The sequence below is a fragment of the Lissotriton helveticus genome, chromosome 2_2 (genome assembly GCF_964261635.1).
Source record: "Lissotriton helveticus chromosome 2_2, aLisHel1.1, whole genome shotgun sequence".
NCBI lineage: Eukaryota > Metazoa > Chordata > Amphibia > Caudata > Salamandridae > Lissotriton > Lissotriton helveticus.
Window position 1 is genome coordinate 271,996,094 of NC_136060.1, and position 27,275 is coordinate 272,023,368.

Below are 27,275 nucleotides of genomic sequence, written 5' to 3' on the forward strand. Positions count from 1 at the left end.
CAGAGAGCCTGTCTTCTCGTTGTCTTGTGCAGGAGGGGGCGAGGAGCCCAAGATGATACTAGAATACTGCATGCCCACCCGAGTGCCCACCCTGGTGGATCCTGTTCCCTCTCCTGTGATGGCTCCTGCTCCCCCCTCAGTGCTGGCTCCTGTCCCCCCATGTGGAAGCTCCAGTCCACCCCCCCCTCCCGTCTGTAAGGGCTCCTGGATGAGGGGAAGGATGGATGAGAGGAAGGATGGATGGATGGATGGGTGGGTAAAAGGATGGATGGATGATGAGGGGAAGGATGGGTGGATGGATGGGTTGGTAAAAGGATGGATGGATGATGAGGGGAAGGATGGATGGATGGATGGATGATGAGGGGAAGGATGGATGGATGGATGGATGACGGGAAGGAAGGATGGATGACAGGAACGATGGATGGATGAGGGGAAGGATGGATGGATGAGGGGAAGGATGGATGGATGGATGAGGGGAAGGATGGACGGATGGATGACGGGAAGGATGGACGGATGGATGACGGGAAGGATGGATGTATGGGCGGGTGAAAGGATGGATGGATGGATGGATGGATGGATGATGAGGGGAAGGATGGATGGATGACGAGGGGAAGGATGGATGGATGATGAGGGGAAGGATGGATTGATGAGGGGAAGGATGGATGGATGATTGAAAGGAAGGATGGATGAGGGGAAGGAAGGATGGATGAGTGGAAGGATGGATGGATGAGGGAAGGAAGGATGGATGGATGAGGGGAAGGATGGATGGATGGATGAGGGGAAGGATGGATGGATGGGTGGGTGAAAGGATGGATGGATGATGAGGGGAAGGATGGATGGATAGATGATGAGGGGAAGGATGGATGGATGATGAGGGGAAGGATGGATGGATGAGGGGAAGGATGGATGGATGGATGAAAGGAAGGATGGATGAGGGGAAGGAAGAATGGATGAGTGGAAGGATGGATGGATGAGGGGAAGGATGGATGGATGAGGGGAAGGATGGATGGATGGATGAGGGGAAGGATGGATGGATGGATGATGAGGGGAAGGACGGATGGATGATGAGGGGAAGGATGGATGGATGGATGGATGATGAGAGGAAGGACGGATTTAAGGATGGATGGTGAGGGGAAGGACGGATGGATGGCTGATGTGTGGGTGAAAGGATGGATGGATGGAGAGTGGGTGGGTGAAAGGATGGATGGATGGATGATGAGTGGGTGGGTGAAAGGATGGATGGATGATGAGTGGGCGAAAGGATGGATGGATGGAGAGTGGGTGGATGGATGGATGGATGATGAGTGGGTGGGTGAAAGGATGGATGGATGATGAGTGGGTGGGTGAAAGGATGGATGGATGAATGGATGAGTGAGTGGGTGGATGGCGGGTGGGTGAAAGGTTGGATGAGTGGATTGGATGGTGGGTGGGTGAAAGGATGGATGAGTGGGTGGGTGGATGGTGGGTGGGTGGATGGATAATGGGTGGGTGGGTGGATGAGTGAAATGATGGATGGATTGATGGATTGATAAGTGCAAGGGTGAATCAGTGGACGTATGAGTGAAAGGGTGGATGTAAGGATGGATGACTGAGTGAAAGGGAGGGTAGATGGACAAAAGGATGAATAGATGTGTGAAGGAATGAAATGAAAAATGGATGAGTGATAGGGTCAATGGATGGATTCATGAGTGGATGAGTAGATGGGTGGGTGGATGGATGGACGGAAGGAAGGATGGCTAAGTGAAAGGGTCGATGGAGAGAGAAAGGGAGGATGGATGAATGACTAAAAGAGTGGATGGGTGGAAGGATTAGTAAGTGAAAGGATGGCTGGATTGGTGAAAGGGTAAATGGCTGGATGGATGAGTGTACAGATGGATAGGGTGAAAGGGTGGATGGATGGATGGATAATGGAGGATGAGTAAAAGGATGGATGAAGGGATGGATGAGTGAAATGATAGATGGAATGGTTGAATATGTTTGGAAATGGCTGGGCTTACTTATATACTATTGTGCGACCTCTGATGTCTCTGTAAAACTTACATTTAGTCCTGAAGTTTTGTCCTGAATTTTGACCCTTTGTCCTGAATTTTTACACTCACCGTCCTGAATTTGCACCAATGCCAGTTGGTCACCCTACATAAAACGCCATCCATATGCATTACGTGCAGGTTCCGAATGACTGACGACGAGAGTCCGTTGTAAGCCAGCCGGAGGGACCAAACGGTTTCATTTTAGGCAGTCAGAAGTGAAACCAGGGCCGAGCTGATCATTGTGGGCACCGGGCAATCCCCGGTGCCCGCAAGGCTGGAGGGGGTGGGGCCGGTTTTCTGCCAGGGGGCCGGTTTTATGGCTGGGGCCGATTTTCGGTCCGTGAAATGACGTGGGTCAAACTCATCGGCGGCTGAATTGTAATTGCATTTATAGCGCACTTGACATGGTTTCATGTCGCTGCAACAATATACATTTGATTTGATGATAGTGGAGAGTCTGGATACAGGAAGTAATCACTCGTGAGGCAGGCGGGCGTGCATGCGTGCGTGAGGCGTCCACTGCTCACATTCCTGCCTGTGCCACATACCAACGGTCTCAGTCGGAAAGCTTCGCTCCCATCTAGATCATAATTGGCCCCATAGAATGTTGTGCAGGCGGCTCCAGCACAAATCTAGGTTAACAGGTCCCAAGCAAATTTTCTGCTCCAGTCAGGATTCTGTGTGCGAAAATTACGAGATCAGTGTAAGCGTGCAGAGTTTAAGCAATTACGAGATCAGTGTAAGCGTGTAGAGTTTAAGCAGTTACGAGATCAGTGTAAGCGTGCAGAGTTTAAGCAGTTACGAGATCAGTGTAAGCATGCAGAGCTTAAGCAGTTACGAGATGCAGAGCAGAGCAGAGCAGCGCAGAGCATGGGCAAAAATTGCCCATGACAAGCATAGGGCAGTGTTAAGTAAAGCATAAACCCAGATTACTGCCCTAAACCTATGCCTATGCTTTTCATGGGCAGTAATCTGGGTTTATAAAAGATTAAATGTCCATACAAAATATACACAAGACTACTGCGTATGCTCTGCACGTACACCGATAGGCATGAATTCTGTGGACATCACAGTTTCTGTTGACTGCTAACAACCCTCATTCGCTCCTTTTGTGGAAAGCAGTACGTTCTAATTTTGAGCGAAAAACCGATGCATATACTCGTATCCTGGAACTTGAACGTTTGCACCAGCGGGTTCTTCACCCCGCCATCACGCGGAAGTGAAAAACATTATTTTACGCACAATAAAGCGTGGACGTTATCCCCCAGGCAACAAACAACTTTTCTGCCTGCTTTAGCAGCAGCGCTATTATTTTTCACCATAGGCAGGCTGCAGTGGGTGTTGTTTTTCTCTCCCCAGCAACTAAGCCTAAACAATTCCGGGAATGTAGTTCAGAGACTTCCAGAAATACTTACGGTATAAGGATTATAGGTAATGTTACACTAGAGTTGTTTATCCACAAGCATCGGAAGTAATATCATACTATAAATGCACAGGGAGATCAATAAGTCTTATGTTCATATTAAAGCATTCGTTACTGTAGAGTCCCTCTGTGTGAATTCGTTCACCTCACATACATTTGCGCAAGTTTTTACAACATTAATACATACAATAATAAAACGCAGAAATTGCACATTTAAAGATAACATGGAAGTGAATACTTAATAGTAGTCTTATCATAAACATGCTATAGGATTAAAAGGGAAATAAATGTGGTACGGAATTATAGAACGTCCCGCTGACATGGCACAGTAGAATGCGAGAATCCTGTTAGTCAGCAAATTGTTACAGAAATAAAATCTCATGTGTTCACAATGCGATCTATTTCTACAGTGAATCAACACTGAATGGAATGAATCCATCAGTCGTTGATCGATATATGCATTAATAATGTTTACAACAACCTTTAAACATGTACAGTTTTGTAACTTTCGTAATAAGGATTTTTGCAATTTTTAATTGAATGCTCAATTGCCCCTGTGCCATAGTATTGTATATATCTTGAACAGAGTTGAGTGCCTTGGGTGAGGTGACCGGCCTGTCACAAGATTATGGTACATCTTTCGGTTAATGTACCGCAGGAGACGACATATCATGAAGTTGTTTGAACAGAAACACTTTATACAATTTCTGACAAGTTAAACGTGAAGTTGAACGCTGCACTAAGATTATTGCTGTTTGTGTTGCTTTAAGTGCGTCACTGGGGAAACTAATCGGAACATTGTTGAGAAGGTGATGACCTAGGTTGCTAAAATATAGGTGACTTGGGTAATATAGATGTATTTGGTGGGAGGAAAAGAAAAACGAGAATATTATGTCTCTGAGGCATGTGGTGTAGAGGGAGAATAGGATAGGGCTCAGAAGCAATCCTTGGAGAAAGGTAGTGATGAAACAAGAGTGGGGACTCAGGAGAAAGAACAACTGCAGTCAGAGAGAAACAAGCAAACTGTCCAAGAGCTATATTCATCAAGCCCAGAGAGTTGAGCTTGACAATTAAGGCGTGGTGGTCGAAAGAGTTGAATACTTTGGAGAAGGACATGAGGGTGAGGACACACTGTGATGAGTGGGAGTCCCAGTACAGTAGAGAGGAGGAAGCCAAATTTGAATATGAGACTGGAAGCTCTATTATACAGTCTCTGTTCTTCCTGGTTTACTCCAGAATCAAGTCATATGAAAGAAACACTGCAATTACCACAAACCTTCTCCTGTGAGCAAAACATAGAAGCATGAATAATGGACAACATCATGCACAAATAGAAGCTGCACCACAAATAGGAGCTGCATCAATTCTGATGATCACTTCAGGTCGCAGTGTTAAGCTTCTAATCTAAAGGTGCTTCATGAGACATAAGAGACCTTATGATGTCATGAATAATCAAGACTTGGATGATTGGTATGCCGACCACGTATATTATGATGATGATATTGATGTGGCTGATCCTCTTAAATCTCAAATTATACGTTTGCATCTGTTCTGTCTCCATTGAATTTATCCGTCTAGAACTCATTTTGTGGTTAACTTTCCAGTGGTACAGCCTAGGCTCTAGAGGGTTATAGGGCTCTCCATTATTTGTGTCCTTATTGGATAGCTCCCCATTGGGAGTAGGGGTTATTGCCAAGGGTGATTTCTTTTTTGTGTTGTAATTAAATATTTGCATATAATTTCATCATGAAAACAATTACTTACATTATTTGTACAATAAATAGGATAATATCTATGTAAATCATCAGTAATCTAGCCTATACCGCAGGACGAGGCATTGCTACAAATAAATGTCTTGCAGCATTGAGACATTATTCAGGATCAAGATCATATTGATCGATTATTGTTGTGTATTGATTTTGTCAGAGCATGTCCGAGCCATACACAGTTAGCTACAATGATGAACAAATCTCAAATCTCCTTGATAATCTTTCACTTTTGAGTGAAGGTGATATAACCATTTCTAATACCAGTTTAAACAAGATAGAACAATTTAAAAGACTAAAAAAGAAACAAATTAGAATGCATCTATTTGCCCAAGTCTTATTGGAACATCTTAAAAATGGCACCATCCTCTAGGGACTCTAAGTCAAGAATGTGTCAGTGATTTTTACAAATGATAAGAACTATCTGACACAAATTAGTGGTGTAGGAACTTAGGGCATCATTACAATGGCAGTTTGACCGACCGTCTAACTGCCATCTCGCGAACCCTTTCGGACCACCGAGGCCGGGAAATGCCCCTCAGAGGTATTACAATGCAACGGCTGCTACCGAATATGTTGCTGCAAATATCTAGAAAACTAATAGAAGACATGTGAAATGTATACATATACATTACATATTTGGAGATATATACTGCATAAGAACTTACCTGGATTCCGGCACTCACAGGATTGTAGTCATCAAGATGCCCCTGGGGGAAGGGATCCACAGTGGAGACTGCTGGACAGATGCAGATTTTAGTGAGTATGCACCGCAAATTCTTTGTTTCTGACGACTCGAGGCAGCCAGTCAGACCGCCACGGTTGGGTCATCAGTAACCCATCTGTGAACTGCATCTACCATGATGCCCAGGGGCGACTCTGCTGGGAGGTGAAGCAGTGTGCTCCCACACCAGTTTCTTACTTAAAGGCTCCCTCGAGCCGCTTTGAGCTGATGAGCTTGTGAAGAGGAACCTGCGCACCTGGAGAGATACTGAGTTCCAAGAATACGGCAGCCTGCTCAGCAACCCCAAATAATTTTGCCTAATCTCTGCTGATGACGGATAATAATCCAGAAACACGTATCCAGAGATGGCCAGCACTAATCTGCACCCACCTGGTGAAACACTCAAGACTTTCCAAGTGTACTCGCTTGTCGATCTGAACTGCATCTACCATGATGCCCAGGGGCGACTCTCCTGGGAGGTGAAGCAGTGTGCTCCCACACCAGTTTCTTACTTAAAGGCTCCCTCGAGCCGTTTTGAGCTGACGAGATCGTGGAGAGGCACCTGCGTGCCTGGAGAGATACTGCGTTCCAAGAATACGGCAGCCTGCTCAGCAACCCCAAATAATTTTGCCTAATCTCTGCTGATGACGGATAATAATCCAGAAACACGTGTCCAGAGATGGCCAGCACTAATTTGCACCCACCTGGTGAAACACTCAAGACTTTCCAAGTGTACTCGCTTGTCGATCTGAACTGCATCTACCATGATGCCCAGGGGCGACTCTGCTGGGAGGTGAAGCACTGGCTCCCACACCAGTTTCTCGTCAGTAACCCACATTGGAATCTAGATGGCAGTTGTAGAACCCCTGCTCGTGTTGAGAAAAAATATTTGAAAAGATTGACTTGCAAAACTATTGAGTCAAAAATATTGTGACATGGAAATATTGCCAGACAAAAGGGGGTAGTGATGGATTGAGCATCTGAATCAATCAAGCACTACAGATCTGAGTTTAATCCATCACCGTTCTTCAACCCACTCTGCCACCCCAGTTCAGACATGGCCATATGCAAATCAGTCTGACCCTGTGCCTCATGGGAACAGTCCAGCCCGAACTGCCAGAAACCGGTCCTAGGAAGCTTGTTTCCGGTCCAGGGAAGGCATGGCTTGGCAGTTCGGGCTGGAATTTTCCCATGAGGCACAGGGTCAGACTGATTTGCATATGGCCATGTCTGAACTGGGGTGGCAGAGTGGGGTAAAGAACGGTGATGGATTATACCCAGATCTGTTGACAGGGTGTGAGTGTTTGATTGGTTCAGATGCTCCGTCCATCACCACCCCCTTTTGTACCGCTTTGTTGGCCATAAGTTGGCAAGGTATGCTCAGTCGTGAGTCCCTTGCTCACTTTGCCACTGGATTCAAGCAAGCCTGGCTGAAGATGGCTGAAATGCAAGAAACCGGTCCTAGGAAGCTTTTTTCCGGTCCAGGTAAGGCATGGCTTGCCAGTTCGGGCTGGACTGTTCCCATGAGGCACAGGGTCAGACTGATTTGCATATGGCCATGTCTGAACTGGGGTGGCAGAGTTGGCTAAAGAACGGTGATGGATTATACCCAGATCTGTTGACTGGGTGTGAGTGTTTGATTGTAAGCATGGGTGTAAAATTCGTTCCGTTCGCGGAAATTGCGGATTTTCTGTAATTTTGAGGTCCGCGAATGTCGCGAAATTGCAGAAAAATCCGCGAAATCGCTTTCGGGACGGATTTTCAAAAACTGAAGTACATGAAGCACTTACAGGGCTACAGCAGGTGCCCAAGTTGAAGCTAATTTCTTTGTAACCATTTACAAAATGGTTACAAAGAAATTAACTTCAACTTGGGCACCTGCTGTAACCCTGTAAGTGCTTCCTGAGCGGCACCTCCAGAGTTGTTGCCTACTTGCAACTATTCTCTGACCCTGCTCAGACCCTCGTAGCAGGGTCAGAGAATAGTTACAAGCATGGCACAATGCTCCAGGCTGTCACAAAAATTAAACCACAACAGGAAGCACTTACAGCTCAAATTCAGTAACACATTAACCAGCCCCCGGTTGAGGCTGGGCAGGTGTGCTTTCTCCCCATAATCTACAGTGGTGAACTAGAGGGTGCTGTGATGAATCAGAAGGTGCAGGTGTGAACCAGAGGGTGCTGTGATGAACCAGAGGGTGGCAGTGGCGAACCAGAGGGTGGCAGTGGTGAACCAGAGGGTGCTGTGATGAACCAGAGGGTGGCAGTGATGAACCAGAGGGTGGCAGTGATGAATCAGAGAGTGACAGTGGTGAACCAGAAGGTGGCAGTGGTGATCCAGAGGGTGACAGTGATGAACCAGAGGGTGGCAGTGGTGAACCAGAAGGTGGCAGTGGTGAACCAGAGGGTGACAGTGGTGAACCAGGGGATGCTGTGATGAACCAGAGGGTGGCAGTGATGAACCAGAGGGTGACAGTGATGAACCAGAGGATGGCAGTGGTGAACCAGAGGGTGGCAGTGATGAACCAGAGGGTGGCAGGGGTGAACCAGAGGGTGCTGTAATGAACCAGAGGGTGGCAGTGATGAACCAGAGGGTGGCAGTGGTGAACCAGAGGGTGGCAGTGATGAACAAGAGGGTGACAGTGATGAACTAGAGGGTGGCAGTGAACCAGAGGGTGGCAGTGGTGAACCAGAGGGTGCTGTGATGAACCAGAGGGTGCCAGTGATGAACCAGAAGGTGGAAGTGGTGAACCAGAGGGAGCTGTGATGAACCAGAGGGTGGCAGTGATGAACCAGAGGGTGGCAGTGGTGAACCAGAGGGTGCTGTAATGAACCAGAGGATGGCAGTGATCAACCAGAGGGTGGCAGTCATGAACCAGAGGGTGGCAGTGATGAACCAGAGGTTGGCACTGATGAACCAGAGGGTCCTGTGATGAACCAAAGGGTGGCAGTGATGAACCAGAGGGTGACAGTGATGATCCAGAGGGTGGCAGTGGCAAACCAGAGGGTAACAGTAATGAACCAGAGAGTGGCAGTGATGATCCACAGGGTGGCAGTGGCGAACCAGAGGGTGGCATTAATGAACTCTAGGTTCCCCCCAGGCCCAAATGCGGAGGGGCAGGGGGGAAGGGTGCCCTGCAAGTGGCCCCCACTGTTGCTTAATGACAGCCTTTCCATGTCAGAAAGGCCATCATGGAGAGAATGTAAAAAATCGACATCATAATCCTGACGGCGGAAACACCATCCTTAAGGGATTAGGAGGAGTTTCCGACCAACCGATGTGCCCCATGAGCCCGTCGGAAAGCGTCAGTTGGTCCTTCTGACTGCTGCCTCCAACTGCACGCATCGTACTGCATCAGTCGGACTATAGCAGGAGATGCGGTTCAGTCCGCAACCGACAAGCCGCTGGTTATGGTCTGAACCGCATCGTAATAAGGCCCATAGTTCTTTATAATATTGTATTTTAATTATCGTTATGTATTTTATTATATATTTCAAATGTATATAATGTCATTGGGCCATATGTATCAATGTTAGGTTTTGTGATTCTCAAATAACAAGTTTTTGAGAGTCGCTATTTGAGAATCGCAAAACGCTATGTATGTAGGATTTGCAATACATTTTGCGAATCCTACATATTCCTTATTTGCTAATCACAAATTGCAATTCATAATTAAGGAATACCTCCCCATTCATTCCTATGGGCCAAGAGGCCCATAGGAATGAATAGGAAGACATTCTCAATATGCGATTCTCAATTAGAGAATCGCAAATTGAGAATGCAATTTCAAGTGTGCCAGGGTGTCTAGAAGTGCAGATGTGGTGCACACACATACCCAAGGGCATGTGGGTGCGCCACATGCCACTTTGAAAAATGCAAAAATGTGCATTTTTGAAAGAAATCGCAAATTACCACCAACCTGTAGTTGGTAGTAATTTGCGATTCCTTATGCCATATTTGGACAACATGGGCGCCTCATACATTCCATTTAAGGAATCGCAGTTTGTGATTCCTTAAATGCATTCGCAAAATATCGAATCACAAATTCCTTGTTTTGCGAGGCAGTTTTTCTTTTCTACATACCATTAAGCCTAATAGCAATCGCAAATGCTGAAATTCCGCGTATTTTGACGTTTGTGATTACAATTTTGAATGCTACTTATGGCCCATTATTTGGTATAAATATTGTTTATATTTTTTAATGTATATGGAAATTTGTTAGTAGTTATTAAATGAAATGTAAGTCATTTTTGTTATTTTTAGTACTATGGCGGTTTATGAGTTTTTAGGGGTTTAGTGTGGGAAGTAATTTAATTATAATGAATTAATGATTATTTTTGATTAATATTATCTTTTAATTAATAATTAATTTGAGCGGGTTGTTGGGTTTATAGGGGTACAGGGTGGAAAGTAATTTAATGTTAATTAATGAACTGTTCAAATCCAATCCTTAAATTCTCTTCGACTCTCTTTTTCACAGAGAGTCGATGAGCCGACTGATAACACGCCTCCTGGGCGCACGAATAACTGGTTCGGCGTGCACCTTCGTGTGTTGCACTACAAATAATAAAAGAGAGGAAGAGGAATCCCTCACAGACTGGACTACTGAATAGAGTCTTGTTTAACTATCAAACAGTGGTGACTTCACACTTAGAAGAGAATTTAAGGATTGGATTTGAACTATCCATCCCGTGTGGGAATTATTACCACCTTGACTCCTAGATGGGGTCATCTAAAAGATCCCTGTTTGCCCCGTTTCTAATGTCCTGATTAAGACTCGCATGGCCCAGGCATAACTAACCGCAAGGCCTTAAGACGAGTCGAAACGTCGACACCCTATTAAAAAACCTGGACCACCTATATTTCTCTCTACAATTATGTGCAGATATTGATGACATATAATTTTGTCCTAAGTTAATAATGAGAGAGTGTTTTTTGCATTAATTAAGTGGCTAGGTTACGCAGAACGGTTAATTGTGGGTCCGTTACTGCCCTTAAAAATCATTTGAATTTTATGTCACCTCTTTGAATTTTCTCCTTTTCTTCTCCAATCACTGCACAATTTCTATGGCACCCTTTGCTATGCTGCACGCTCTGTTCGGGGCAATCCATATTTTGTACTGATTTATAAACTGAATTTTGCATTCTTTGTTTGATGCTGAGACAATAGATTAAAATATTGTACTTCAATTGGAAGTGGATGCTGTTGCCTTTATATGTTTTTATAAATACATGCATAAATTGGATGGAGCTGATTAATGTGTATGTGCTCCAAACCTGTAGTATTCGGTATTGATTAACTCAATGTATTTAATTATAGAGGTCTTGGACCATTGTTGTTTAATATTTAGTGGGGACAGTGAGCTGTAAAGTAGGGGACAAATTACTTTTTATTTCAACTCTTGCCAAGCTGTCACCGTGAACCGCGGATGGAAGTCCATACTCACCATACCACGTATTACCATGCTGCATTGTAGTACTCCGTCAGAAGCGGTCACTCCCCACGGCCCCTGGCCCTTGCTGCTATCTCTGTGCTGCTCGCATTGATCTACACATTACGACTGTACTATTGCCTGCATTGGTATCGTTGTGCTGCTCGCTCTGCTCTGATTGTTTAACATCTGTTGCCTGCATTAGCATCGTTGTGCTGCTCGCTCTGCATTAATTGTTTAATTCTATTGCCTGCATTGGTATCGCTGTGCTGCTTGCTCTGCCTTGATTGTTTAATTCTGTTGCCTGCATTAGTATCGTTGTGCTGCTCGCTCTACAGTGATCAATACTGGCGCCTGCAATGCTCGCATTGCCTCATTGAGTATTCCTGCCTCTGCATATATTACACGCTTCGCCTCGCGTTTGCGCTCGCATTACCAGCTAGATTCAAATTTAACTGTGCCTATTCGTGATAGTGCCTCTTACCACAACGTTTTAACTTTTGTTGCCCCAAACGGGTCCGGTTTCGATTCTGCTGCCATTTTGTTGTTGTTGAGCCTCGGAGCCCGTCCTCTCCACCCCGCCCCCGACTCCCAGCTGCTCCTCCCTCGTCCCTCCCCCCTCCCCTATCCACATATGACAGGAGCTTCTACGCGCAGCGGTTGCGCCCCATGCGTGCCGAAGGTGCGCCAAAGGTAAGCCCGTCTGCGCCCGTCCGCGCCTGGCCCGCGCCCAGTGCCAGACCCTCTGGCCCTCGCAAACCCACCCCGCCCGCATAACGTATGACGCCGCTACCCTCCTTGCCCTTAACCCCGGTCGCACACCACAATGCTGCGTAGCCACCCCAGGACACACCCATGGACCATTAACCTGCCACTCCTGCAAATTCACCTGCATCAGGACCCACACCAATTCCACTTCCTCCAAACACAATTCCGACTCTAACCACCTGAAGTGCATCCTGCTGAACACCCGCTCGATCCACAAACACGCCACTGAACTCTGGGACTTACTCGACACTACATCGCCGGACGTCGCCTTCCTTACAGAAACCTGGATGAACGCCCCATCAGCGCCCGACATCGCCATAGCCATCCCGGACGCTTACAAGATCATCCGAAAAGACCGCACCAACCAGTCAGGAGGAGGCATCGCCATCGTCCATAAGAACACCATCCGCATCACGACCAGCTCCGACGATAACCTCGCGACCGCCTAACACCTTCACTTACAGATCCACACCGACCCCAGGACCACACTTAGAGGCACCCTCATCTACAGACCACCAGGAACCCGCACACAATTCAAAGAAGACATCACTGACTTCATCAGCCCACATGCCCTCACATCCAAGAACTACATTCTACTGGGAGACCTCAACTTCCACCTGGAAAAGAAAAACGACAGCAACACCAACACCCTTCTGGACAACCTGGCCAATCTCGGACTCAAACAACTTGTCTACACCCCCACCCACTTAGCCGGACACACGCTCAACCCTATCTTCACCTCCAGCAAACACATCTCCTTCGATCACACCACAGCTCTCCATTGGATGGACCACAGCTGCGTTCACTTCAGCTACAAAAAGACCTCGACCCACAACCCCCCACAACCCATTCCTCGAAGAAACTGGAACAAAATTACCACCGACCAACTCTTCACATCACTTAACCAAAACTCCCCTGCCAAATCATCGGACCCAAACCAAGCTGCCGACAAATTCACACAATGGATCACCCACAGCGCTGACGAATTAGCACCCTTGAAAAACCACCAGATCAAACATGGTAGCAAAATGGCCCCCTGGTTTAACGATGACCTTAAGAAATCCAAGAAGCTATGTCGTACCCTCGAGAAAACCTGGAGAAAAAACCCAACCACCGACAACCTGACCACCCTCAAGGACGCCACCCGCAAACACCACCAATCGATCCGATCCACCAAGAAATCAGCATTCAAAGATCGACTCGACAACAACGCCCACAATAGCAAGGAACTATTCAACATAGTCAAAGAATTTACCAACCCCACCGCCGGCACCAACGACATCACTCCCTCCCAAGACCTTTGCGACTCTTTATCCTCTTTCTTCCACAACAAAATCGCCGACATATATAACAGCTTTGAAAACCAGTCCGAAGAACAGACGACTCCACCCACCCCCGAACCAAAACAGCACTCTCACAACCTTTGCACCTGGAATCCAATCACTACTGAAGACACCATCCGCCTGATGAACTCCATCCACTCAGGCTCACCAACCGACCCTTATCCCCACCACATCTTCAACAAAGCAGACTCCATCATCGCACCCCATCTCCGCGATGTCATCAACTGTTCCTTCAACTCCGCAACCTTCCCGGAAAGCTGGAAACATGCCGAACTCAGCGCCCTTCTGAAGAAACCCACAGCAGACCCCTCTGAACTTAAGAACTACCACCCCATCTCACTCCTTCCTTTCCTGCTAAAGTCATTGAGAAAGCCGTCAATAATCAGCTCGCCACCTTCCTTGAATCCAACAACTCCCTCGACCCCTCACAGTCCGGCTTCCGAGCCAAACACAGCACCGAAACCGCCCTCATCGCTGCTACAGACGACATCAGAATGCTACTGGACAACGGAGAAACAGTTGCCCTTATCCTACTTGACCTCTCCGCCGCCTTCGACACAGTCTGCCATAGCACCCTCATACAACTCCTCAGCAACGTCGGAATACAAGGAAAAGCTTTGGACTGGATCATCTCGTTCCTCGCCGGAAGAACCCAGAGAGTCCGCCTCCCCCCTTTTAGATCAGAGGCCACCAAAGTCATCTGCGCGCGTACCACAAGGATCATCACTCAGTCCCACCCTCTTCAACGTTTACATGAGTCCCCTCGCATCCATCGCGCGACAACACAACCTCAACATCATCTCCTACGCAGACGACACCCAGCTGATCCTCTCCCTCACCAAAGACCCAAACACCGCCAAAACCAACCTACATGAAGGAATGAAAGAAGTAGCTGAATGGATGAAGAACAGCCGTCTAAAACTAAACTCGGACAAAACAGAAGTCCTCATCTTAGGATCATCCCCCTCTGCTTGGGACGACTCATGGTGGCCACCGGCCCTGGGTACAGCACCCTTACCTACAGATCACGCACGTAACCTAGGCTTCATCCTAGACTCCTCCCTCTCAATGACCAGACAAGTCAACGCCGTCTCATCTTCTTGCTTCAACATCCTACGCATGCTCAAAAAAATCTTCCGTTGGATCCCCTCCGAAACAAGAAAGACAGTCACCCACGCACTGGTTACTAGCCGACTGGATTATGGAAATACCCTTTACGCCGGAACCACAGCCAAACTACAGAAAAAACTCCAACGCATACAAAACGCCTCAGCCAGACTCATACTGGACACCCCCCGTCAAGCTCACATTTCCAGTCACCTGAAAGACCTCCACTGGCTCCCCGTCAACAAGAGAATAACGTTCCGCCTCCTAACCCACGCACACAAGGCCCTCTACGACCTAGGACCCGAATGCCTCAACACACGACTGTCCTTCTACACACCCACCCGCCAACTACGATCATCCAATCAAGCCCTCGCCGTATTTCCGCGCATCCATAGATCCACCATGGGAGGAAGATCCTTCTCCTACTTAGCGGCCAAAACCTGGAATTCTCTCCCCACTCTCCTCCGCCTTACACAGAACCACCTCTCCTTCAGAAAGCAGCTGGCTTTTTGCTAAGTAATACACCCACCCTCCTTTAAGCGCCTTGAGACCCCCTGGGTGAGTAGTGCGCTATATAAATTACTGAACTTGAACTTGAACTACTGGTAGTTTGCCAACATGAACTGCCATTGTGAGTCGGCAGGAAACGCGGTCCAGGTGTGCGCTTCACCATTGGGGAAGGAGACGCTTACAAAAGACACAATCCAGAGAGGCTGTGCAAAGATCTTTTATTTCTTTTTTGAAACTTCATTCGCAACTGTACCATTACATCATATGCACTTATTATGTCGTACAGTTCTTTTCTCGTTTTCTCCCCAACCAAACATGTCGTTCCGTTGCACTTACATCGTGCTATGTATAACATATAACAGTAAATCATGAGTATATGAAATCAATCCCAACATGCTATTCTGTACAGGCATTTGTCTGTACATCAATACGTTATGTATCATATTATTCTCAAGTCTAGCAACCAACCACACAAAGGATCACAACTCCCCATCCTCCCTCCCTCACTGCAACTCCCACCCTAACACCGCACCTCTCCTACTCACAATAAGTCCTAAACTAGACACTCCGTCCCAGGGCTATCAAATTAACTCAGTAAAGAATAAATGTACAGCAGCCACATCTGTACATCTGCGAGCTTCAGTACTCTTGTGCCACACCTACCTACATGCTGCATGTTTTTCTTCCACTTACACCCCATCTGCCTGTGATATTATCATCTCCATCCCCTCCAATTCTAACAGCAATATCTCCCAGTCTTGCGCTATGTGATACTTTCTTTGTCTTCTCTTCTCCTCCCGTGTCAACACTATACCCTCCGTTCTGCCCCACTTCACCATCTCTGACTGCCACGTCGATATCCTGGGTGCTCTGGGTGACTTCCACCTCATCTTTATAGCCCTAGTTGCTAATGACAGGGCCAGGTCTAGGAACTTCAGTTTAGCTTTCTGTTTCCAAGAACGTTTACGGGACCCTACCAGACAACATAGAGCATCTATCGGCACCGGCAATGAGGTCACTGTACGTAGGGTCTGGCAAACTGCTCCCCAGTAACTACGTAGCTGCGGACATCCCCACACCATATGAATAAAGCCAGCTTCATCCACTTTGCAGCAAGGACAACAGTGGGGAGAGTCGGGGAACATTCTATGCAATCTCTGTGGGGTAAGGTACACCCTATGGAGAACCATGACCTGGATACATTTAAATTTTGCGTTCCTCAACACTCTCTTGGGATGTTCAAGCACCAGCTGCCAAGCCTTATCCGATAGTATCTCTCCCGTGTCCTGTACCCATGAGTCTCTGAGTGTGGTGAGAGGAATCGCTGCGTGTTCCCTAATCCCTGCGTATAGCCACCGCACTATGTGACCACCTGTTCCCATATAATAGAGCAAGTGAACCAGTTCATGTTTCGTAGGTTTAAGTCGCTGAGGAGCCCATTTGTTTTGAATGTAGTGGGACACCACAGCGTGTAATAGATACAGTCTCTGTGGAGCCCCCATAACCTGTGGGAATGTGTCATGATCCAGTAGCGTATTATCCCCAAAGAAGGCGCCCACTTCTTCCACCCCCGCCTCTGCCCAAGGTCGCAATCTGCGCTGTTTAAGCCTGCCCTGGGGTGTTGGAATACCTAACAGGGGGACGTTCTCCGCAAAGGGTATTGTGTCGGATGTATACGCCAGTGCCTTCCTCCAACAGTTCAGAGCCGTATTCAAAGGAGGGTGGCAACCCTGGGGGATCCTACTCCCAGGCAACAACAAGGAATGTAATTCACCTCGTGCTAGTCAGTCTTCTGTAAAGTCAATTTCATGCAAATTCCACCCATCTTGCCAACCACTGAAGTTGACTGGCGTAGTAATACCATCTAAGGTCGGGTACCTCCAGACCACCCAGCTTAGTCCCTAGTTGGAGCTTTCGGAGACGGATACGTCTGCGTCCTGGACCCCAGGCAAGATTTTCAGGATCATGTTTAATGTATTGAATATTGGTTGCGGAAGGATAATCGGTAGATTAACAAAATAATATAGCATACGGGGAAGCAGGACCATCTTGGAAATGGCAATTCTGCCCTTGACTGATAGGGGCAGGGACATCCAAAATCCCACACTACTATGGAGGCCGGTGATTGCTCTTTTGATATTATCCTCAATCTGGTCCTCATGTCGCCTTTACACTTGTATGCCTAGATATCTGAACGTTGTTTGGGACACCAGGATCTAATATCTCCCAAATCGGAGAAAGGAAGGATGTGGTAGATCTCTGAAATAGAATCCAATGGACTTTGCTGGGTTAATTGCTAAGCCGGACACCTCCTCGAATTGGTGAAAAATTCATCTATATTTGAAAGGTCGGCCTACAGGTCCTGAAAGGAAAATAATATGTCATCTGCGTATGTGGAAATTAGATGATGCGCGCCCCCTATCGAGATACCCATCCGTTCTGTTCGGACCCGAAGGGTCAAGCCCAGAGGCTCCATAGCCAGCACAAACAAGATTGGGGATAGAGGGCAACCCTGCCGGGTGCCTCTGTATATTGGGTAGCTATCAGAGGTGTACCGACCTGTACGTGCTCGGGCTGATGGGTCCGTATATAGTAATCTCACCCATTTCAGCAAGGAATCCGGGAAGTCAAAGCGTCGCAAGGTCTCAACCAGATACATCCAAGACAGGGAGTCGAACGCCTGTTTCATGTCTAGAGTTACGCAACCTGCCTGGGGGCTATTCTGCGTAGTGGCAGCCATTAGGGCATGAAGTCGCAGTATATTCTGGGATGTACTTCTTCCCGGAAGAAAACAACACTAGTCCGGGTGGACCAAAGCAGAGAGGTGGGGCTGTATCCGCAAGGCAATGGCCTTACTCAGAATCTTGTACTCCGTAGAGAGCATTGATAGGGACCGTTAGTTGGATATCTCCAGTGCATCCTTCCCCGGTTTGGGTATTGATATGACCAGGGCCTGCATCATTGAGGTAGGCAGTCGGCCTTCCTCATACGCCTCCTTATATACCTTCTCCAGAACAGGGACCAGGGTTTCGGAATAGGTCTGATAAAATTCCACCGGTAGCCCATCCATCCCCGGTGTCTTATTGCGATTGAGGGACCGAATGGCAACCCGGATTTCTGGTTCTGTTATGGGGCCGTCAACTTCTCTCTGGGCTCCCGCGGATAGGGCCGGAAATGTGAGATCACGGAGGAAGTCCTCCTTTCGATCCGGGTCTTCCAAGGGGAAAGGGGCGTACAAGTCCTGTAAATGGGCACTGAATACCCTGTTAATCTCGGACTGTGTATGGACTATCTCACCCGACCTGCTACGTATCCAAGTAATCACCGGGGGGTCCGGACGGTCTCGTATCAGTCGGGCCTGTAAGGCACCCGACCTATCAGCCCCAGCATGGTGCCGGCGTAGATATTCTTTATAATCAATGACCCTCAGGGTTTCCAGTACTTCTGCATGGGCTATGTTCTCAGCCTGTAAGTCACCCTGTTTCCGTGGGTCTATACTTGCCTCCCTCTCCAATGTTTTCAATCGGTTTTCCACCTCACTGAGTCACTTGAGTATTTCCTGCCGGGCTCCCACTAGCTGCCCAATGGCCGCGCCCCTTACTACCACCTTCATGGCGTCCCACACCACCAGGTTGGACGTTGCGGAGTCCCAGTTTACAAGAAAGTAATTTGTCAGTGCATCAGACAAGGATGCATCAAAGGGGCCATCTTCCAGGAGAAGTGGGTTAAGTCTCCAGGTGGGCACCGGGGACGGTACCCTGCCCCATAGGAGGTCAAGTGTCAATGGTCTATGGTCAGTGAAAGTTTCGGCTAAATATTCCATACTGCCAGTCTTCGTCATTAAGGAACTGGAGCACAGAAATCTATCTATCCGTGTGTGCAAATTATGTACAGGGGAATAATAAGAGTACTCCTTATGAGTCGGGTGTAACTCCCGCCATGCATCCACTAGTCCCCAGCCCGCAGCCCAGGCTGCAAACGCCTCAGTCAATTTTGTGACCCCAGCCGATTGTAGGGGGGGTGCGACCTATCCAGGTCTATGTCTAAAATCATGTTCCAGTCCCCCCTAGTATCCAGGGAATATCAGCCCAGTCGGATAACACTCTACTCACCTTACCCAGATATACCTCTTGGTCGAAGTTCGGGCTGTAAACACTGCCTATAACTAACAACATGCCATCTAGCGTACCTTTCACCATAATGTATCTCCCTTGGTCATCCACTCTCCTCTCAATCTCAACAAAGGGTGTCCCATGTCGGACCTAGATGGTCACTCCCCTTGAAAAGGCAGAATAGGTTGTGGAATATACAGTACCCCTCCATCGTTTCCTTAGTGTCTGCGCCTCTGCTGTCGTTAGGTGTGATTACTGCAAAAATGTGATCTGTGCGTGTTGTCTCAGTAAGAACGCATGGATCCGGTGCCTTTTCTGAATCGCACCAAGCCCACGCACATTCCAGGTAGCAAATCTATAGGACCCTGATCTTTCAGCCATTATCCCCTTCTATCTGATCACGGAGTGTCAGTAGGACTTTCCTATTACATACCGCAAGCGTCAACCTGGAGACCGCTCCATTCCCTTCCCTGGACAAAACTAACTTGGCGCAGCATTGTAACAGTGCTGAGCCGAACGAGAGAATTAAACACGTAACAAATAAAACACAATTGCATTCGCCAGTGGGGGGTGGCCTAGCGCTGCTCTATTCATCTGAACTGCCCTATTGGGTGCCGCGGGCTCTACAGTGAGCCAGCCCAGGGGCAGTCAATCCAGGAGTCTGTTCTTCATTACCATCTGGAGGTCCTTGTAGAGGGGGTATATGAGCCTATCGGGGTGTAACTAACCAAGAAGGCCCCGCTGTCGGCCCCCACACCACTAAGAGGGGAGTCCTCCCCGCAGTCCCACCCTCCAGACACAGATAAATACAGTTCCCCAGCCCCCCCGGATTCTCTCTGCATATTAAGATTACAAGTAGAATTTAGTTATCATCAAAAGGATACCAAATGTCATCAAGCGATTCACCCGGTACAGACCGGTCTCCACATCTCTTTAATTGTCCAACAAGTCATCCGCCGCCCTTGGTGTGACTGTGGGGAACAGGACCATGCTATGCTCTGAGTCAGAGTGAATCGTGCTGTCCTCCGTGTCCGTGCTAATTTTCTCCTGCTCCTCCCGAAAGCTGCCCACCAGTTTGACCAAGTCCAGCTGTTCTTCCAGCTGTTTCTCCTTCGACGGACCGCGATTCCTGGGTCTCCTTCCTAGGGCAGGGGTGTCCTCCCCAGTCCGACCCAAACCACTTCCCGAGCTGTCGGTGATTGTAACCCGGGTGGTCTCTTGGCCGCCATCAATGTCCATTACGTCCAGCCACTCCTCTGCGTCTGCGGGGCTCTCAAAGAAATGCGTCTTTTTGTGATATACAATCTTCTACCGGGCTGGGAACAATAGCGCATATGTCAGCTTGGCTTTTTGAAGTCTCTTTTTCACCTCCTGGTATGAAGAACGTTGCTTTTGTACTAGGTTGGTGTAATCCGGATAAAGAGACACGCGGCAGTTCTCGTATTGTATTAGAGATTTCTCTCTCGCTTTTTGAGGAGGGCATCCCTGTCACAGTAGTTTAGTAGTCGTACTATCAGGGAGCAAGGTGGGCGTCCAGGTTTAGGCCCCCCAGTGGGGATGCGGTGTGCTCTTTCCACACAGAAATGTGATGATAGACCCTCCGCAGCAATATGGTCCCGGAACCATTGCTCCATGAAGTCCGCTGCATGAATCCCCTCACAGCGCTCTGGAAGGCCAATGACGCGAATGTTGTTGTGTTGGTTGCGGCCTTCTGCGTCCTCTGCTCGGTCCAGGAGTGATGTTACTTGCTGCTGCAGCCGCTGAATAGACGCCGTGTGGCCCGTCACTGTCGGAGTGAGGTCAGCTAGCGCAAGTCCTTGATCTTTGACCTTGTCAGCTACTTTACTATGGTCAGTGACAGGTTGGTAGTGAGAGTCCCAAGTTGCCGCTCTATTGCTGCCCTAGAATCTCTGATCTCTTTCAATATCAGGTCCAGCTTGTCCGCCTGTTGTCCCTCAGCAGTGTTCGACCCACCAATTTCGGATGAGGCCCCGCCACTCCCTGTGGCCGGGGCATGTTGTACCCCAGTCAGGTCATCCCGGCTTTCCTGTGCCTTCACCCCTTTGCGGACCATGGCAAGGGCGGCCAGCTGCTGGCCAACCTCCTTCAGCCTCAGATAGCGTTTCACTATAGAGGTCCCTACGCCTCCCCTCACGGTGATCCCACGTCCCTTGAGCCCCGCAGCCGCAGTTTTCTGACCTGGACTCACCCACCGGTACTCTCGTTATCTGCCGGTATCCGGTCAGGGGAAGGCCTCCTTTCAGGGCGTGATCCGTCCTGATCACAGCACCGGACTCTCTGCCCCGATGTCCCCGGAACCTTCTCCACACGTCTTCCTTTCCGGCATCCAGGGCCAGCCAGGGGCAAAGGGAGAAGGAAATCAGGTGAGATGGGGACAAGCGGGGGGGGGGAGGTGGAGTAGGCAACCCCCTCATTCAATGTATTCGGCCTCCTCACCGTCTACCTTTAGGTGCAGGGGCCGCGTTCAGCAAGGCGCCAGCTATAATAGCCTCGCCCTCCCCAGCCCGCTCTCGGATCCCTCAGAAACACTGCCGGTCCCTATCTCCAGCCGGCCCGGTACAGTCAGCAGTTCGAGGCCTCTCTCAGTCATCCAGGGCAAACCATCCAGTATCGGCTCCCTCCTACGTCCCCACCACCGCTACCAGTGTCCCGAATTGCCGCCCTCACGACAGCAGTTGTCCGGCCGTCAGGGCTCGCTCCGGCGTCCGCAAGGCCCGAGACCGGGCGCCTCGATTTTCCTTCGCCTGGACCAATCCGGATTCTGCCCGCACTGTAGTCCACGGCTTCAATTGTGGAGGTAGGCCACAGCAGGCCCGGGCGTCCGTGGGTAGCTCCGCCGTCCGTGATTTCTTACGGCGGCACACAGAGGTCTCCGGGGGGTCTCAGCAGCAGGATCCTACCCACAGCAGGTAGTGCTGTCCCTCCAGACTTTGGAAATCAGGAGATTACCCCCGGGCAGCACCGGAGCTCAGGCTTCAGTCAACCACCATCTTGGCTGGCTAGCCACGCCCCAAGGCTGTGCAAAGATGAAGGTATCTGAGGAAAGCAGTTTGCGAAAACGTGTTATGCCCTGAATCCATAAATAAAGGTCTTAGAAGCCCCGCTGTGTCCCTTGTTTCTGCCTGGATGAAGGAGAACTATTTTGGATATTTTGCGTGTTGCCAGTAACACGCTGAAGGGGACCCTTTTTATAAGAGGTCACGACATACATTGGCAATCAGTGATGTTTCTTCCGTGGTAGCGGATTGCCGTGACCCTCCACCTGACCCCAGGAATCAAGGATGTGCCGGCATTTGCAGGTCCATGACTTTATGGATTGGCACAGTCACTGTACAGGCGCCTTCTTTCCTTTGAGTCCAGTGAGGATAGTGAGCTGGAAAGTAGGGGACAAATACTTTTTATTTCAACTCTTACCAAGCACTCTCAGTGAACTGCGGATGGAAATCCATACTCACCGAAACCCTCTGCTATTACCTTGCTGCATTGTGGGATCAGTAGTTTACCAACACAAACTACCATTGTCAGACAGCAGGGAACCTGGTCCAGGTGTGCGCTTCACCATTGTATATATATATATATATATATATGTCTGTTATATTATTATATTATTTAAAATTTGTTTTTAATTATACATTAATTTAAATTTATTACATTTATAATACTTTTTTAACTAGATATATGTTAAATATATATATATATATGTATGTGTGTTCAACTTTTTTAAAGTACGGTTATTTGTTACATTTGTTACAAAAACAATATGCAGTAAATTAATGTTAGTGTTTAATGTATTTTATTTTTTATATTTTAATTTCTATATATTTGAAAATCAATATTTAATACAGCAATATTATTAGGTTGTCAATATTTTTGTAGTAGATATTTATGTCCCGATAATTTTGTAGGTCGTTTTTTTTTACTTATTATTTCATCCACCCTCTGCTGCCCTCTGGCTGCTGGTTTTCTCCAATCAGCAAAAGCTGTCAGAGTTGGCGGTCTTTTAATGGTCAGTTGGAGTACAGGATTCATGCATCGCAATCCCACAGTAGGACCAACTGCTTCCAACAAGACCGCAGTGGTCTGAACACCTCCAACAGTACATCGGAAGCCACTCTGAATGCCACTGGAATCAGGCCATTTGTGTTCCAGAGACGGGCTTGGGCTCTCCATTGAAACAGCCTTCAAAAGAAGTGAGCAACAGCTCAAAGAAACGGAGTAGCTAGAAAAATAAATTTTTGGAGATCAAACCTTCACTGATGCCCAAGAAACTCTTAGAAGAGGTAGACCAACACATTGCTGAATTCACGACCTTCACCGTCAACCAGAAAACTACGCAGGTAGCACGAACGAAACATCAAGAACTACAATATAAAGATCACTCATCCATATTTAAAAAAAAGATTTACTCAAAAGGAGATCTTTCAGTAACCCTAACATACCAAAGTACGTTAGGGTAAGAGGACAGTTTATAACTTTGTCTGACAACTCTTCAGATTCTAGCTCAGAAATTAAAACAAGTAGTGCAAGCAGTAACAAACCTCTCTCACATCAAGAACAGGACCCATTTTTAGCCAGAGGCCTATATCAACAGAGGCAGATTCAGAGGCAAAGCACAACACCCAGGAGAAAAACAAACATGCAAGAAGTTTTACAGATGGTAAATCTAACTGATATTCCTGTATACAACCTGTCCTCTCACACACTCACAGAAGCAGGGAGATCCCTTTTAAGGAAGTGCCTATCGTTTGTTCCATCTATGACATAATACTCTATATAAACAAAAGTAGAGGTCCTACAATTCCTTAGAAAAATGTCCCCACAAGTCTTCTTCTCCAACAAATAATATACTGATGAAGAAAGTGTGACAGAGCTTAAAAACAGCTCTGATTTCTGTCCCTCAAACACTGAGATGCCACTTCAAATAATAGGAATCGAGGAAACAGTCCTTAACTAAATAGTCAAGCTCCACCTTAAACACCCTTGAGTCCAAAACATTTTTAAACATGATGAAAAACAAGCTCCCAAATCTCTAACCTAAAACCCACTGATAAAAGCGGAATAGTGGTCTTGGATGTGGAACAATATGATAAAGAGGTTCTACGACAGTTGAGCAATAAAGAACATTACCATCCCCTATTGCAAGGCCCGTCATCATACTTACAACATCAAATTAAGACCTTTTCCAAAGATTTCCAAACCAACAAGTGGGTCTGTAACAAAGAATGTGAGTTCCTTAATAAAAACATCACTATTGAACCCTCTTGCACAATACATTGACTTTTTCTTGAAGCCCTTAGTCCAAGAGACTGAGGGGGTCATTACGATGCCGGGCGGACCTGCGGTGGTTGGGATACCCGGCCAGTCATGCGGCGGTCCCACAAACAAAATTACGATCCCGGGGCTTTAACATTGCGGATGGTGGTGCTGGGTGCAGCACTGTTCGCAATGTTAAAACGTCATGTAGTGCATTTTCCTACACTATGTGGCAGGCATCACGCGGTGCCTGCCACTTAGTGCTGGAAAATGTTGGAGGGTACCATTGGTACCCCCAATGCACCACCCCCCCCAACTCAGAGGGGGCCTGCAACGGGCCACCGAATCAATCCCCTTCCAGCCTTTCCATGGCAGTTACACCGCCATGGAAAGACTGGCTGAAGCCAGCATTGTAATCTGGTAGATGTGCATGCTAGGCACCGCCACCATTTTACAAGTCCTGTCCACTCTGCCAGGAAATTGTAATGATTGCCTGCGGCGGAAGCGCCCGCCAAGCTTGGGGAATTATTCCCCTGCCATCGTAATGTGTATGGGGAAATTGTCAGTCAGATGACGGAGGGCCCACCACCGCACCGCTGGTGGTGGTGGGCCTTCTGCCATCATAATGACCCCCCAAGTGCCTGATTTAGATTTTGGTTTGACTCCCATTGTCCCTCCATGGTGGCATTTACAAGCTTTCCACCGAGCTGATGGATTTCCACCTGCTGTATTCAGATTTGGGCTGACTGATCCTCCATCCACGCTCAGTGTTTTCTGTCGCATAAGCGGTTCAATGCGCCAGACTACTCTGCTGGCTGACATTACTCCATCGCCATCAGGGTGGCGGAATTGTGTCAAGGCAATTTAGATTGTCTAGTTGTGCTATCATTGTCCTAGCGATGGATGCCTGACGGAGGGATTCCATTGCTGGGCATGTTCAACATTGTGCCATTTGTGTGGCTTTTGGTTGGATGCCAGCATCACACACATGGGGGCCTATTATGATGCACCATCTCAAAACTGGGACCGACTGACCTCTCGTTGGCAGTCTCGACCTCCTAATTAGGATGCTACCAAACACTGTTTGGTCGCATTCCGAAATTTCACCATGGGAGCAAGCATTATGGCTGTAAACCGGCCATAGTATATGCTCCCATTGGGAATTTGGAGGTGGTCTTAATCACTGCACCCCGTGGCAGGTACCTGAGGGTGCCCGTTATGGGGTTTAGGAATTAACAGAGGGTCATTATAGGTGCCCCCTCTGCCCCCCAACAGGATGCCGCACACACAAGAGGGCACTGCTAGGGCCCCCGAAACACGCTTTCCGAAAGGAAATTCTGCTAGAAACCCTGCATTGTAATTCAAAGGGTGGAAAGACCACCCTTTTGGATTACGTGCCTGCTTCCAATGGGCCGATGAGCTCCTTGAGTCCGTCAGAAGCCAGCCAGAATGACCAACCGGTTTAGTTTCCAACTGTCAGCATTGTAAGGCGGCGGTCGGAAAGTAATCCGAGATGTGTCCCCGGAAGGTTACGACCAGATCGTAACCAGCCCCATGATGTGTGTTAGATCATTTTTTCACCTGCATACCACACAATACAACACATTCCATTCAGGCCATGATAATGTGCCATTCCACTCCAGCAGAATATTGTCCATGAAAACTTTTTCAGTGGTCAGGTTATTTTTTTGCTTTCTCAGTTTCTTGATCATGTGTTTCTTTTTTTGTTTTATATTGAACAAAGTGAATGAGAAAATTATCTCATTTGTAAATAAAATAAAATGTTATACAAAGTTTGTTCAAACATTATTATACATTAGAAATCATTGATTATCAAATATTTTAATAAAAAAAGGGAAAATACATATATCCTTACTTAGATATATAACACAAAATGTAAAATATTTTCACATTTATATATTTGTAAAGTGCAAACATTTGCACCAGAAAACCAATGGAAATTTGTATTAGTAAGTGTTCATACAGGTGTGTTTATTTTAACTTAATCAGTGAAAAAATAAACGTATATGTATTACACCTTAAAAAATGTAAATATATAAAATGTAATTTCATACAGAAAATGCACTAGGCAAGGGAAAAAGGTTACATAAATAATTTGAAATTATGATTTAAGTTCTAAACTAACATTGATTTAACTTTTATCTTAAAAAGCGTTTTACCTTATCTAGTACAATTACAGAATTATGTTATATTTAAGTTAATCAAAAAATGTGTAATGCCTATGTTTATAAATCGATAGTCTAATAACATAATTCAAGACACTTGTATGAACACATTATGGAGTTTGATAAATGACAAATTATGTGTAAGTGTCCATTATCATAATAGTAGCTTGAACCAAATTTGAAAAAGAAACGGAGAAATTATTACAGGTGTGTTTTTTTCATTTTCTTTCAGGACAACATTGCAAACATATGCTTTACACATAAGAAAACAATTGCTTGTTCGAGAAATTTAAAAATACACTTGTCCAGTGCAAATCTTAACAGAGAATCCAATAGAAAACAAGTAAAAAGTAACTAACCTTTGTTTTCTGCAACAACGGGATTTGATTTGCTTTGTGGTCAAGTTGCAGCAGCAAAGGAGGGATTTGGACAATCGGGTCACAAGCAAAACGGAAAAAAGAAAAAAAGGTAAGTTCCTACCTTATATCCCTCTAAAACTGCCAACTCAGGTGCGGAGGTTTACCCGTGATAGTTACTTCGAGGTGAAGGCACATCGTGATTGACCTGTTGTGTGTCGATTTAGATACCGTATATAGGTTT